The 16,740-nt window shown below is 39.6% G+C and overlaps 2 long non-coding RNA genes across 3 annotated transcripts; one reads left to right on the top strand and one right to left on the bottom strand.

The window, feature by feature from the left end:
• Nucleotides 1–1,115: 1,115 nt before the first annotated feature.
• Nucleotides 1,116–3,153, bottom strand: LOC144023275 (uncharacterized). Its single transcript, XR_013284517.1, has 3 exons — nt 2,626–3,153; nt 2,457–2,538; nt 1,116–1,356 (listed from the first exon to the last, which is right to left on the bottom strand). It is a non-coding gene; the product is annotated as an uncharacterized LOC144023275 (long non-coding RNA).
• LOC144023276 (uncharacterized) lies at nt 2,325–15,914 on the top strand. Of its 2 annotated transcripts, XR_013284519.1 has the most exons (4): nt 2,325–2,613; nt 5,401–5,486; nt 6,375–6,516; nt 14,759–15,914. It is a non-coding gene; the product is annotated as an uncharacterized LOC144023276 (long non-coding RNA). The 2 variants fall into 2 exon arrangements; XR_013284518.1 differs by lacking the exon at nt 5,401–5,486.
• Nucleotides 15,915–16,740: the final 826 nt, after the last annotated feature.

Raw genomic sequence — 16,740 nt, 5'->3', positions numbered from 1 at the left:
TAGAAGATCATGTTTACCTGAATGTTTTTTTTTTTTTACTTAACCGATAGTTGGGTACAATTTTGAAGACTTTTTTGACTTATCAGTTTGCCAATAGTCTAAATATATCCCAATAGTGTCACTTGAAAGCAAAACAAAGTAATTGTTTCACTTGAACCATGCAGTGTAAATCTAGCCTTGGAGAATTCTACTGTGAAAAGACAAAAAAAACAGCCAAATCTGTCATGTCAGGTCATGTATCATCTTGTTTTACTTTTCCGGAAAAAAAAAAAAAAAAAAAAAGCTGCTTGGAAGACCCTGGAGCCTTCTCTCCAAAATGAATAACACGTCTCTCTTGACCTGCGACCCCCCGATCCCCTTGCCGCGCTTCCACATGATTGTTTTGCTCGTGTCGGAGTACAATTACGTAAGGCTGATTTTAGCAGACCTCTGCTTTGCTTTCAGGCACTCTTGAATGACTGCCATAATTTACTGAACCTTGACGTACTATTTGCAAAATGACATTAAGACTATATTACATTAAATGCCGACAGTCATCTTGGTGCACCCTTTTAATTACTTACTTATGTTGTGTAGAAAGTTGGTTCCCCTGTGGTGCATGTGAATAGTCCATCATCAACATAAATAAAAGGCTAACTCATTTGCTCCCAAAAGACGTATTTATACGTTTTTGTATGTGTGTGTGTTTTTTTTATGCTAGAGCATACCGAAGGCCTTGATGCAGCCCCTCTGAACTGAAGAGAATGCTTGAATCAATTGGCCATGTTGCAAACAACTCTTTTCCCCACTGTTTTAAACAGATTTTTTAATCATGATGAAATTCCAATGCTAATCGCTGCAAAACAGATAGATAGAATTATACTTTTTTTCCTAATGAAAGAAGAGATGCTAATCTCTCTTTTGGTAGGTTCCATGTTTTTCTAACAAATAGAACACAATAATATGTGGGCCTTGCAAAATCAGTCAAAATCCAGTAAAACAGCCGGGAGTGAATGGGGGTCAATGAGTTAAAGACAAAATGTTTCATAGTTGTGAATGTGGAAAATTATCAAGGACAATCAAATTCAAGTCAAGATACAACATACTGATACATTACCATTATTAAGACATGTATATCACTAATTCACTAGTCATTTTAATTTCAATGCAAAATAACACATGAATATGCTGCATGGCTTGTTGTTGAATGTCTGACCTCTGACCAGGGAGGTAAGCACACTTATTGGGTTATCTCTGTTTCTTGGACAGGTAAAAGGCTCTTGGAGTCAGAGGACGCCACGGATGAGACAGCAAGAGGTCAGGAATTAGTAGACGGGACAGCGGGTGGTACTGACACGAAGGAAGAAAAAAATGCAGCTGTAGTAGGTCAGAAAAACACAACATGAAGGTTACAAACAGACAAACAAAAATACGGTACTCAAAATGTGCTGAATTTGGAAGAAAGAATAATGGTGAATTGAATAGTACAGGCAATGTTAGCATTTACGTTGTGTGGAAAGGTGGCAACGACTGCTACCCGTCCCGTTATGTTTGCTTCTTCTACACCGAAAAATTTCCTGGATCAATGTTATTAAATAATGATCTATACAGTATATACATGTATAATTCACAGACCAAAATAAATTAAATATGGCCTTATCTTGATTTTAACATTTTAAAAACACTTTATTTGATTTCTAAACTTCAAAACCAATAAAGGTTAGCTTAATGCTAGCATATAGTGTGAGATACCATAGACAGGCTAACAGAAATTAGCACTGATATGTCGATAACTGTTACCCTAAGTCCCGTATCCTTATTTTCACAGTTTATAAATATTTTCTTTGAATTTCATTTTTAAACTTCAAAACTGACAAAGGTTAGCTTAATGCTAGCATATAATGTGAAATACCATAGACAGGCTAACAGAAATTAGCACTGATATGTCGATAACCGTTACTCTAAATCCTGTATCCTTATTTTGACATTTTAAAGATATTTTCTTTGATTTTACTTTTAAACTTCACAACAGAACAAAGTTACCTTAATGCTAACATATAAAGTGAAACACTATAGAAGGGCTAACAGAAATTAACACTGATATTTTGATAATTACAACCCTTCAAGCAACTGTGGTAATGGTGAAGCAAGACATACAAATAGAGCGTATAAGAGTTCATATTTTAATATAGGGAATTATAAAACATTGAATGGGGGTGGGAGGACAATTATTTGCAGTTCTTCGCCATTCATGGCAGAGCCAAGCGGGACCGACCGTAACCCCCACGGGGTTTACTGTATAAGAATGAAAACATTCAAGAAAGCTTCCGTGCTATCCTTCAAATTGGCACCCCAGGGGAGCCCTTAGCTCATGTCCAATCTAATTGCTCATTGCTATAGATTGCGATGATCTGCTTCCTACGGGGTAATTACGTAGTGTCAGAGTCACTAAATCAGGGCTGGAATGAGGCGCTCACCATGTCGGCTCTGCTGCGGATTATGTCTGGGACCTGGCCGTTATCTTGATTCCTCTGCCGTCCTTATCTGCCGAGCGTGAGGCTGCAGAGAAACAACAGCCAAAGCAGACAGATATTTGGAGTGCCAGGCATGCAACGCAACGAGAACAAGAAGCCGGTAAATACGCACGCTCGCACGACTCGTCCGTTTGGCTATTGTGTCAGCCAGTATGACAACGTTGCACAATGTCCTTGCGAAAGAAAACATTTGGAACTGAAACGATTGATTCGCCACTGTCATTGTGTCCTCTGTCTGTCCCTGTCACTTCAACATACTGATTAAACCGACGGGACAAACATTTGAAGGCTAATGTTTTGGCATTGTGCCGTGTGGATTTGTACTGAGCCCGTGTTGGCTGCAAACCTGAGCCGAGGCTGTCGATGTGCCACGATTGTTTGCCATTCATTTGTTGAGAAAGTACTGCGCTGTTTTGATTGCTTTTTAATGCGTTTCAGCATTGTGAACTATACTTCATGTATGTTGTGGTTTTTCTATGTCTCCAGAGGGTCTTGTCTCGAGTCTCTAGGCACAAGTTGCATGAGGTCTTCTTTATTCCTAAACTGAATTTATTATTGCTGGCAGACTGTATGCCATTGTTGTAACTCTGCACATTTTTTTTTAATGTCTTTGTTTTTGTTTTTGACAGCAGAATGTCTTAATTAATAAATGATACCAAAGCCAGTCACAAAAGACTCTAAAAGGCTTCTCTAATTCTGAGCTCAGACTACACCATTGTAGCCTGATTTGGACCCGACTGACACATCACAGACAAACGGTCACTATCGTTTGAGTTATGAGGTGAAACAAATGTCGTTAGCTTGTGGAGTGTGAAATCATCAAAAACTGCCGATCTGGCATCTAGGACACTAGCATGTTAGAATTTTTGTTCCTAGACATTGACCGACCAGTGCAATCTCGCTCTCTTTTTTTCTGAAATATCTTACACTTTCTGCGATTGGCTGGCAACCAGTTCAGGGTGTAACCCGCCTAGTGCCCTAAGCCAGCTGGGATAGGCTCCACCACCCCCCGCGACCCTTGTGAGGAGCAGGCGGTTCAGAAAATGGATGGATGGTTCTTAGGCTTGTTGTGAGCCTAGATCTGGCACGGACCTGCACTTGAGTCCCGCAGGCCTGCATGCGCACAAAATGTTTCCCTGCTGCCTGAACTTGTTGTCCAATTTTGTCCGTCTCGAGTATCATTGACCGTTCATGGGTTTAACTGTACCACAAGACTGCTAATTTCTGTCTGTTTAAAAACACGATCAGTTTTCTTTCTTTAACCACCAAACAATCTGTTGTCGATTCTGGGGAACCATCCGTCGATCCGTTTTCTATGCCACACAGCTTGTTAGATTATGGCAAACTGGACCCTATCCCAGACAAACTGAATCCTGGGCTGGTCGTCATTGATTGGGATCTGAACCCACATTGCCTACACTACAGCGGACTTCTTTTAGGGGATCAACAAACGATTACCTGGGAATCAAGACACCATTGTCCCATCATCTTCCATCATTATGGATTGTCTTTTACTGAATGATCGTCAGCGTCTAAATTTCGGGAACAGTAAATAGTGCCTGGTTGTTTCCTGGCCTGTCCCATTTGTCCTAAAGCGGGAACACGTACAATAGAACACAACTGACTTTATCTCGAGTCATCATTTGTGGATGCAGCCACTATCCATCATGATGTCATGGCCTCGGGTCTTTGCACGCTATCTGCTTTACGGGTGTCGCTGGACTCTCGTTCTTTCTCATCATACTTATCGTCCCTTATCTTCCACTTCAAACAAGACTTACCCGTCCTCTCCTGCCCCCCCAATGAATATAGTCTAAGGATGCTCCTGAAGCTCTCCACTCACTCATAAAACCCGCCGCCTCCTTGCTTCCTCCAAGGCCGAGGCACGGAATGGAGATAATCGGCGGAGCATTCCTTTGTTGTTCCACGGAGGGGATGGGGGTATTTGCGTTAGATCTCCTGGATAGCATTGGAAGCACCCAGATTTCGTTTCACGCAAAGCCCTTTTCATGCTGATGGATGATGGGATGTTGATATGCTTCTTCTTGTATTTGTGAAAGTTTGAGAGGTTAGCTTCACACTCAAACTTTAGCATAAAGTAATATCAGGAAGTATTTTCCATTCATCCATTTTTTGCCCCTGTTTGGGTTACGAGTGAGCCGAAAGAAGCAGGTTGAAAGTATGTTGTACCTTACAATAGCGCATCACATCCTGTTGTGATTGTACCTTGAACTATCTTTAACTCATTTGCTCCCAATAACGTGTAAATACGTTTTTTTAATGTTGTAAGTGTCCCAAAGACGTATTTATACGTTTTTTTGTTTTGTTTTTATGCTAGAGCATACATCAGGCTTTGATGCAGCCTCTCAGCTGCAAAGAACGGTTGCAGAAATGGTAGTTATTACACAGACGGCCAGCAGGTGGCAGCAGAACAAAGGAGATCAACCAGGGCCATGTAGAAAAAAAAAGCTAAATTACAATTTTAAATCGATTTGTGAAAACTGATGAAACTTAGCTCTTTTCTAATGCTAATTGCTGCAAAACGGAAACAGATAGAAACATACTTTTTTTCCTGATGAAAGAAAAGACTTTAATCTTTCTTTTGGTAGGTTCCATGCTTCCATGCAATTGAACACAATATTCTGTGGGCCTTGCAAAATCAGTCAAAATCCAGTAAAACAGCCGGGAGCGAACGGAATTGCTTCTGTGAAAATGGCTGGGAGTGAATGAGTTAATAATACAGTACAATCGATACTCCACCATTTGTTTTTTCATTCATTCCTTTTCTAACACATGTCCAGCTCATGAGCTACAATCTGATCCAACCTCTCACAGCATATCCTTCCACCCAACAATCCATCCAATTTCTTCGACTTCTACTGTTTAGGATCACAGGCGAATTAGAGTCTAAGCGGGGTATAACCTGGACGGAAGCCGTACTACCCAGAGAAAACCCACCCAAGCTACATAAAGGTAGGCCTGGGCCGAGATTCAAACCCAATACCTCTCAACTAACCACAATTTCACTGTTTTTCCATGTTTTGGAACACCTGTGACCAATTACCAGCCAATTAGGGCACATCTAGACAAACAACCGTTCAATATTATCTGCACACCTTTAGAAGGTTAAGAGTCTTCAAATGAACTAGCCAATGAGGAAGCCGCAGTACCTGAAGAACATGTGCATCCATTTTCTACCACTGGATTCCAGCCAATTGTTGGCCACATGCACACAAACAACCGCTCCCGCGCTGAGCTTGGAGCCCGAAAGACAACAGGATGGACAGACAACTCGTTTCGTTGCTTGAGGGATGGTTCCTTATCTGCGGCTATTCTGTTAAAGCTGATAGACTGAAGAGGAAGATCTGATCCAGGTTTTGTTTTGATGTGCTCAGAGTTCTTATCTGCCAGCTAGTTGGGTGGAATCCAACCGCAGACGTACCAGTCAAAAGAGAGGCGACGACACGCTAGGGTGGCGGTTATCATCTTGACGTAGTCACGCTTGTCCCACGTTAGCATCAGCGCTAGCATCTGTTGCTATGGTTAAAAACCCCATAGACATCTTGAATGTTTGTTTGTTGGTTTCTTGGTTTTCTCTTAAGTGCTTCTCATAAGGTAGTACTAATGAGATGTATAGTAGGCCATCCAGGATACCACTTGAGGACAAATTCTGTATGATAATATTAAGACCCTTGTGTATGGACTTCTCACTTAGACTGGTAGGAGGTAGTCAGAACCAATGCCAGTAGTGAAACGTACTCTTCCTTCAGCACTCAGATTGCTCGACATGCAGAATGTCAGAGGCGGCGGCGTCCTCTTAGAAGTTCCAATCTAGTCCTCTTGTCTTTCTTGCCATTCCAGCAAACGTTGACGTCAGGCAATCCTTCCGGGGGCTGTCGTCAGAGGACTCTGGCGGCGGCGCCTGTGAAACCGGAGAGCAGCTGGACAGACTTCACACGGGGGCCAAGAGGTGACGGAGGGATGCTTTAGCGCTGTAGAAGAGGTAACACACACCCTAAGTAGTGGGGATACCGGGGCTTGGTGTCCAGCCACGGAGGCTGCCAGAGTGTTGAGGAAAGCCAACCCGCTGCTTCTGGGGGGGCTCCGATTTCCTCACAACTTGTTGCTTGGTGCTATATAAACCCCGGCATGCAGTGTTGACACCTGATCTAGACTAAAAGGGCCGCGGGAGAGGTTGTTTGGGCTCGCCATTTCCAGTGATCTTTCAAGTGCACTGCCCCCTCCTGATGCCCAGATAAACCCACTGGCATGCTCACTCTTCATGGGGCCCTGGGGTGAACCCCCAACCACAGCTTTCACTCACTTTCACTCATCGCTGCTCTGCTAATGAGGGACACTTTGGGACAATGGTTCCTTTTAGCTACTGTAAGGAGGAACTAGAGCTGTGAAACAATTCCTTTTTTTTATTTTTATTTTTTATATCAGATGAATCACGGCGGAGCGGTGGTTGACTGGTTGGCACGTCCGCCTCCCAGTTCTGAGGACTCGGGTTCGAGTCCAGGCTCCAGCCTTCCTGGGTGGAGTTTGCAATGTTCTCCCTGTGCCCGCGTGGGTCTTCTCCGGGTACTCCGGGCTCCTCCCACATTCCAAAGACATGCATGGCAGTTTAATTGGGCGCTCTGAATTGTGCTTGTGCGTGTGGATGGTTGTTCGTCTCTGTGTGCCCTGCGATTGGCTGGCAACCGGTCCAGGGTGTCCCCCGCCTACTGCCCAGAGCCAGCTGGGATAGGCGCCAGCACCCCCCGCCACCCTTGTGAGGAATAAGCGGTCAAGAAAATGGATGGATGGATGAATCACATCTTAGAATTTTTGATTAATCATGATTAATCACTCAAAAAGGCTTTTTATTAGTGCTGTCAAAGTTAAAGCGTTAACTAATTAATTAATCACAAAAAATTATCGCATTAATCATTGTATTACCACAGATTAATCACACTATTTCGACCGCAGATGATCCTTTTTAGCCGACAGCAGATGGTTACGTTAAAGCAATAAACATAACTACATGAATTCAAGTAAAGCATTTAATAAATGTTTACATATGCCGTAGGTCATTTTTTCCCATTTTAAAATATGCAAATAATTAATTGATTAGAAAAAGCAGGATGAGCGTGTGCAGTGAATATAAATTTTTGAAGACATCCTCGTAACATTAAATGTCGAAAAAATTAACACATAACAGATGCGCTTCAAATTTAGCGGGCAAAATATGTTCGGCAAAAAAGCATTTTGAAGTCAGTGATTAATCATGATTAATCAAAATTCCAAGATGTGACTAATCTGATTAAAAAATTTAATCGTTTGACAACTCTACTTTTTATGAAAAAAAATTTTGCCCACCAAATTGAAGAGCCAATGAAAAACAAAAAAACAAAACCTTATTTTTACACGGGAAATTTCATCTGTGGACGCAGCACTTCATACATACGCTCATACCCCCCTTTGATGGACTGCCAATCAGTCCAGGGTCATCTACTGTTTCCCTCACCATAAAGCCAGCCACAATTTGCTCCAACCCAAATCCAACTCAAATGAGGGCAAGTATAGAAAATGGATGTATGGAAAAATGCAAAGCCAGCTGAAAAACCTCTGGAGCTTGACAGATTCCAACCCATGACCACTCTCTGACCGCTTCATGCTGTGAACGGATTAATAAGAGCAGCGAACATGAATTATTAAACTTTACTGACTACCATGTGAGTTTTCTGCTCTTGTAACATCAGAAAACTGATGCGCTGGCTTTTTCGCTGAGTGAGGTCCCCAGTTATCCGTGAAGCCATCATGCTCGATCCCCCTTGACATTTTTTTGGGTGAATGCTTGGGGTCTTCGTGCCCACACAGGTCTGCACCGTCCTGTTTTGCCCATCTGCGCTGCCGTAAGCCGTTTGGAGGGTCAATTCAGATGCGGATTACGATGGCGTGTGTGTGTGGAAGAGGAATGTGGTGGAAAACTGGGAAAGGAGCACAAATTTCTCAGGGAGTTAAAAAGGCGCCACATGAGGGGCCCGACTTCTCTGCTCACGATACCGTTTATGATGTGGACACGCAGGCCCGCCTTGCATTATTTATGAGCTTCAATCACATTGTTGATACCTCATCATGGGGGCGCAGTAATGAGCGGGACGATGAATTTAAGCGCTGTCAACGGCCACTTGAGCGAACATGTCGCCCCCTCGGCCCCTCCCACTGATGACATCAGATCTTTCTGTGTGTGTAGGGGGATACGTTTTCCCTTTCAAGGCCCGTTTCACAGTGGATTAGCTTCCATTTCAACTCCCCACAGGTGAATTACCACACTCATAATGTCACGTCTCCAAAAATGGATTTTGACTTTAATTTCATTATATAGTTTCTTTTCTCTTTTTTTGTTTGTTAATACAAAATCTTTCTTGGAAAAAAATTTTTCCCCTTGGGTTAACAAAATAAATAAATAAATGTTTTGTTTATTTTTTGTCACAAATATTTATTTCTAGAAAAAGGAACAACTTTCCTTTTTTTTTTTTTTTTTTTTTTTTTTAATATCCACTATTCTGACTTTTTTGTCTTTAAAAATAAAACATTTGCCTCAGGAAAACTGCTTTTCCTTAAAATATATATATTTTTTGGAAAAAAGAACATTTTCTCCTTTTTTTTTTTTTTCGCTTTTACATTCTAAAAGCTGTTTTTTTCTTCACCATATCATATCACAATGAAATTCTCACAAAATACAACTTTTATTTGAAAGGAAATACAGAATTTTACCACTGTAAAATTATAGACTCTCATTCTCCAGAAATTAATTTTTTTTTCCTCGAGAATTTAAAAAAAATTGTGATACAACTTCTTATCAAAACATATTGCTTTTTTTTTTTTATTTAAATAAAGTTGTATCTTATATTATTTACAAGAATAAAACGTCTTTCCTGAAATAAATTCATAATTTTACCGTTTTGTACACCTAAATAAAACATTTTTTCTGGAAAAATGTGTTATTATTACAATATTCCGAGACAAAAAAAAAAAATCTCCAAAAACAAGAATAAATCTCATAATATTGATTTTCCACCATACACCCCACCCCGAAATAAATGCTTTTTTTTTTTTTTTTTAAATGAAAAACAAAAACAACTTTTGGTCTTGTAACATTGCAACTTCCTTCTCCAAAAATGTGTGTCTATAATAAAACTTTGACCTCATAATATAACAAAATGAAACTATAACTTCAAACACCATGTTAGTCCTGATGACATAAAAACGTGTACATGCGTGCGTGTGTGCGTACTGTTGGCTGTGGGCACGTGCACGAACACGCCTGCGCGTGTATATGTTGCACAGCCGACAAGCGAGCGTGTTGACGAAAGAAAAGACAGGAATGTAATGAAAAGCGTGTTGGTGGTCTTGCAGTTTACAGCCCGACGTCATTTAAATATGCTGATGACGTGATTTATGTCATAACAACAAGAATCTGCCTCATGAAAATGACTTCATGAGTTGAAATAGAAACAAATTCATTGTGAAATGGTCCTTTATAGGGATAAAATACTATATATACACACACAAAACTAACAATGCAGATGGACTTTGAGGCACAATACAGCTGTGCGCTCGTCGTCAGGTGTCCTTTTTCCAGATGTGCACACAGTACAGTCATTGGCTTCCTGTCCCGTTTTCACGCGTGAGGCAAAATAGGTGCTTGGATGAAACCATAACAGGAAAGAGGAGCCGTATACAAGCGGAAGGTAAACGTTCCGCCTTCTTTCACACAGACACATCGTTACTGTCACATTTTCTCAAATGATGGTTTATTTAAGGGGGGTCTTGACAAACGCAATCATGTTGTTTAAAAAACAACCTTTAGCTTTCCTTCATAATACTTAAACATATATGACAGGAAATACTTTTTTTGTGTGACATCATTCATTGTTTAACTCTTTGACCGCCAAAAACGTTTAATAACGATTAGTAAAATCACGATGTATGCCGCCATAAACGTTAAATGATGTCAACTACATTTTTTTTTTTTTTTATCACCTTCTAAGTGCAGCATGCGCTGCCTGGTCAATGAGTTGTGGAATCAAAAACACTCACTATCTATGGCCAGCAGATGGCAGCATTGTATCTTGTATTTTTTAAATGGGCTCATTGCATATGAAATTACAATGAAACATGATGAAATTGAATGTTTTCAAGGATGATGTAAATTATCAAAACCTTTGTCATATTAAAGTTTTTTTTTTTATAATGTGTGGCAGCAAAAGAGTTAAAGAAATATTCTATTCAACTGTATCAAATGTTTTGATTGATGAAAACTGGCTTTGGAGTTAGAAGGTCGTCAAGGTATGAACCCCGAAGTGTTCTCAAAATGGCCGCTGGGTCCTTCAGGGTTTGTCATGCATTCAAGTTGTCTCTCCTAAGTCACATTTTGGGATTTGTCATCAACAGCGAGTCTCAGCAACCCTCCTGCAGAGTGGCATGTGCACCATTATTGCAAAAGGGGTCGCGACCATCCCGGTCCGGCCCAGCACCATCCTGGTTTCATTAGAAGGCTGAACCTTCAATAACAACAGCCCTGCTTCATGCATACTTTGCCCTCAGGTCTGTTATGGCTGAAAGGAAGCTGGAGAAAAGCTGGCGTATACTGTCGAGGATCGGCAAAAACGCTTAAGTGGGTCACTTCAACTGATTAAATGTTTACATTTCAAGGAGTAATGTATTTAATTGCTTGCGTCAACCTTTCTTACATACTGAAAGGAGACATATGTATTTATTTTTTTTCCACAATTTTAAACAGTTGCCAGATGTCTTAATAAAAAGTCTTTGACATTCTTTGGATAAAATACACACAGGATAAAGAGTTACACGACATATCCACATGGGTTTCATTACCATGACAACTGGGGGGCGGGGCTAGGGCCTTGCTAATTCAGCAACTTTTCCGACTTGTTATAGAAGGGTTTGCAATCATCCTTGATGGGAACGCCGCCAAACTAAAATGTCACCAAAACGTTGATATATTAAAATAATGATGGATACATCGTACCTTTGGCTATCTAGTGGAAAATAAATTAATTAGTTACCGCTGAACGTCGAGAGTATACAAGAGATGATCAAAAACATACTGTATTATTTGTAGTAATACTGAATGAAATGGAATGAATGAAATTAGCCCGATTTGAGGGTATGGTCCAATCTTATGTAAATTAGACACTGTTTACCACAGCCCAGAAATTTATTCTCATAAAATGTTGAATGTTCAATAAATAAATAAATAAATAAATAAAAATAAATAAAAAAATACTTGTAGATTGTGATTTTTTTTTTTTATAAAGATTTTTAAAATTTTATTCCTTTGATTTTTTCCCCCACTTTTTTTTCTAATAAAATCTGCACAATTCTAAACTTAATATGTGAATTTGTTTTTAAAAAGAAATTTTAGGTTAATTGTTCCAATATTATTTTTTTTCATCAAACAAATAACTTTATTCTCATAAAATAAAAGTTTTTGCTGTATTAATGTAACTTTTTTTTTTTCTAAAAAACAAAAACAAACAAAAAAAACAGCAAAATCACATCTTTGTTCTCTGTATGTATTATGTACAGTATTTTTTCTTAAAAAGTATGCCTTTTTTTCTTGTAATATTTTTATTTAATTGGTCTTGGAATTTTATATATATATATATATATATATATATTATTCTTGAAAGAAGACTGTTTTATTGTTGCAATTTATGACAAACCCCCCCCCCCCAAAAAAAAGACAAAATAATAATAAAAAAAATAATAAATTAATTAAATAAATAAAAAATCCTTAAATTACTGGAGAAAAAAAGGTGTTGCTCTTGTTCAAAAAATCTTTAAGAAAATAGTACATGCCTTTATTCTATAATATTACAATATTTTTGCTGTCCAACCCCTCCCCCCACCATTCTTTATTTCAAGCCCTCGTGTCTTATTACACCATAATAGTTCTCCATATTTCCAGACCAGACGTATGAATTGCATTCATGTTGATTGAAGAGAACGTGCAAATGAAGCCAAGGTGAGCGCGTCTTCTCCAGCTCTCACACCTTTTTGCGGCCTTCATTTCCTCCTCGCCGTGCCCCCGCAGTCCATACGTGGCTTTTTCACGCCTCTTCCTTCCTAGTCTGCTGGCTTGATGAGGGCCAGATGTGGTCCACGTGAGGGCCCCGCGCCATCTGATGCGAGGACGCGGGAGGAGCCGCGCACCCCAGGGGGGAGCATCCATCAACGAGGAAGTGTAAAGTAGACTCTGCGAATGTTTTGCCTTTTAACCTTTTGTCGGACATGGATGCAACATGGGTGACTGGAGTGAAAGTTCAAAATGGCTCCTCCACACCTCGTCAGGGGGCGTGCATGTTTTCCAAGGCAAGTATTTTCATGGTTAATTCTTGAAATGGTCATCAGACTTTGATGCCATGCTATAGTGTGGCCAAGCAGGTTTTGCATTTTAGTATTTTGCTGATTGTGCTCCACACACCTGCAAAAAAATAACGAGTTTTCAAGCATGTTGAGATTCCCAAAAGGTCACTCGACACGTGAAAAAGGAAAGTTAGAGTAGGACATACAGTGCAAGTGTACCTTATGTAGCGTGTTATGGTGACAAACGTTTTGCTCATGTCAAAGTGCGACCATATTAGTGTGCAGACAAAAGCTGATTGCTGGCAAGGACTCATTCCAGCCGCGTAAGCGACAGCTGCATGATGTCATGCCTTTGGCGGAGATTGCACAGATGTGATTAAAAGCATGCCGGAGATTAAGCATGTCCGCACAGAAATTCCAAATGATAAGTGGAGCAGTGGTCTTCACCCACCGGGACATTGGCACAAAGACACTCAACAAATATAGTAAGTGAAGTTGGATTTTCAAATTCAGGTGCGTCCGCTTGAGTGTCATATTAAATTTTGCAATCCAACTTAAAACATGAGAATATCGCTGAAGGTGATTGCAAGGAAAGCTATAACCAAGGTTATTTTCCATCCATCCATCCATCCATTTTCTTAACCGCTTGCTCCTCACAAGGGTCTCGGGGGTGCTGGAGCCTATCCCAGTTGGCTCCGGGCAGTAGGCGGGGGACACCCTGGACCGGTTGCCAGCCAATCACAGGGCACACAGAGACAAACAACCATCCAATTAACCTGCCATGCATGTCTTTGAAATGTGGGAGGAGACCGGAGTACCCGGAGAAAACCCACGCGGGCACGGGGAGAACATGCAAACTCCACCCAGGAAGGCCGGAGCCCGGACTCGAACCCGAGTCCTCAGTACTGGGAGGTGGATGTGCTAACCATTCATCCACCGTTCAAGGTTATTTTAGTTTAATAAAACTAACGAAAAAACTAAAACTCCAAAAATTTTGTTAACAAAATAAAATAAAAACGAAAATGCTTTAAAAAAAAAAACTGAAACTACATTTTAGATTTACAAAACTAATTATAATTACAGCAATAATGTCCTTAGTTTTAGTCTTTGGAAATTAATTTAATGCATGAGCCTTTGGAGATGATTTTAAATAGATTTATTTTGATATGAACCGGAATAAAAAAAAGTGTGTAAAGTGTGCCACACTAGCACGACGTCATCTAGCAAAAGCACATTCAGATGACCTTGTATTGGTATTAATGCTTTATGTTATTTTTGTTTTTTGTGTTTCTGTAAAGCGCTTTGTGACAGCTCAGGCTGTTTGAAAGTGCTATATAAATAAAGTTGAGTTGAGTTGAGTTGAGTCACTACCATGGTGGTTTTAAATATTGCGCACAAGTAATACACATTTAAAAAAAAAAAAAACTAAAAACTAAAACTAAGACTGAAACTAAATAAAACTAAATAAAACTAAACATTTATTAAATAACTAAAACTAATAAAAACTGACAGAACCACCATGAAAACTAATTAAAACTAAATTTAATACAAAACTCAAAACGAAAAAAAAAAAGAAAAATTCAAAAACTATCATATCCCTGTCTAATAACCAAGATTTGAACCAAGAACCAATTCAACCGTGCTAACCATCACAGTCATAAGCTCTGAAATCAAATCACCACCCAAGTTGTAACGCAGCACGGTTGAAAAAAACAACGCTTTCATTGTGCTCCGAACACCCCGAGCGAGGATGCAGGTCGACCCGTCCAGCAGGGGCGGCCGAGTGAAGGATAAATGAATGCCTGTCACAGGAGTGGATGTCGCAACCACCGCAGACGATGTACAAAATTGCTATGTAATTTCAGAGCCCGACAAATGATATTCACATAAAGGACGGAAGGCCGCGAGGAACCCAGAGCACATCGGAACTCCTTCTTGGATTTCACAAAAGAAGATGTGAGAAAAGATGAAAATGTGACATGAATGGCTGACACAAATAAAGCCACGTATAGGTGGCGTTTTTTTTTTTTTTTTTCTTCTTCTCATCCCGGCAACACAATCTTTACACTCCATCTACTTTTAACTGTAATTTTCCAATGAGCTACAAACGAGTGTTCAAGACACACTGAAAAGGGGAAAGAAAAAAAAAAAAAAAGAGTAGTTCACAGCAGCGTGTAAACTTAAATGAAACACATTGAGTTACTCCACATATGGACTCGGTTCAAAACCATATTACGTTCCCCTTCATCTGACCATTAGCGTGGATTTTAAATATAGAAGGGCCAAAACATGCCTTGTGAAAATTAAACTGCACTACAAAAAAAAACGAGCCACCAGAGGGTGCTAGAACTGCACAAATGGAAATCAGCCTGACTTTTTTTTTTTTTTTTTTTTTTTAACAGATTTGCTGTTTTTAATATTGTGACATGACGATGAGGATATATTGTGGCGGTTTTAATATCGCAATATCACGATATTGACATCATTACATCCCTATTAATTTTACAAAAAAAAAAAAAGCAGCCATAATTTAAATGGACAACACCTTGATTTTGAAGTTGTATCATTATAAGGAAAGATGTTTAATTATTTTTTGTAATTTTAGAGTAGTGATTATTGTGATATTCTTTTGGATAAAAGTCGAATAAGGAAAGGAAACACAAAACTCAAAATAAACTTTGAAACAATTATGAGGGCGAAAAGCTGCAGTTTAATAAGAAAAATAAGGAAAACACTTCAAATCAAATAAAGACAATAAGGCCACCTTAGATCCCGCCTCTGGTTGCCATGGTAACTTGCACCCGCAAAAGAAGGGGGCGGGGTGAGCAGTGCCTCATTTGTATTTGTATATTTGAGTGGGTGAAAAATGTGCTGTAATTGTCATGGTCATAATTTTATGACAATAAAGCTGTAATATTATGAGAACAAAGTTGTAAATGTATGTATGCATTTTATAGATTATAATAATATTAAAAAGGCATCATTATTTTTTGTATGCATCCCATGAGGTTACAAAGGTCTTGCTAAACATAACGGACCTAATGATTTCTTTGAAACCAAAGCAAATAAACATTACTGAGGATTTGCCTTTCATAATGCATATGTGTGAATTTTTGCATATTTTTATTTGCATAGCGGGCCGTACAGTAAACGTAAGAGTGCAGGCTCTTGTGACCGCTCAAAGGAGACAATCATCCAACATTTTCTCATGCTGCTGCTGTTGCTGCCTCCAGGACACAATGAATAACAATGAATAATTTCCAGACTACGTTTTTTTTTGTTTTTTTTGTTTTTTCCACCGCAGGAGTTGGCTACAAAGCGAGCGATTGTGTTACGGTACTTGCAAAGGAGAAAATAACCTGAAGCGACTTTTAAATGTTGGTTTGGATTCTCAGGTGAATACAAAGCTACGTCTTTGTCACGCTCACTCGAACCTGACGCTCTTGGTTCCCACGGAACTGATTGTGCGGAACAGCACCCCCAACTGTGCCTTCATGATATGGATTGATTGCCATTTACAGTAATAATGATCAAAGTTAGGGCACATTTGTTTTTAATGGCCAAAATGACGCCAAAATGGACGCTTCAAAACAAAATGGCGGACTTCCTGTGTCTTTTACAACACGGACTGCAGATTTTGAAAAATGAACATTTCTACCAAATTCTGTATTCCAACATGAATCTGGTTTCAGAGTTTTGGAATGATATTAACTGAGTTTAATGTTCAATGTAGACCCAAAACCAAAATGGCTGACTTCCTGTTCAATTTCAGGCATGGGTCCTTGACACATTCAGCTCAGGGACACGTTGCACAAAACATGCTGCAGGCCACCTACCAAATTAAATT

The sequence above is a fragment of the Festucalex cinctus genome, chromosome 8, assembly GCF_051991245.1.
Source record: "Festucalex cinctus isolate MCC-2025b chromosome 8, RoL_Fcin_1.0, whole genome shotgun sequence".
Lineage (NCBI taxonomy): Eukaryota > Metazoa > Chordata > Actinopteri > Syngnathiformes > Syngnathidae > Festucalex > Festucalex cinctus.
This window is presented reverse-complemented; position numbering and strand designations above follow the sequence as displayed.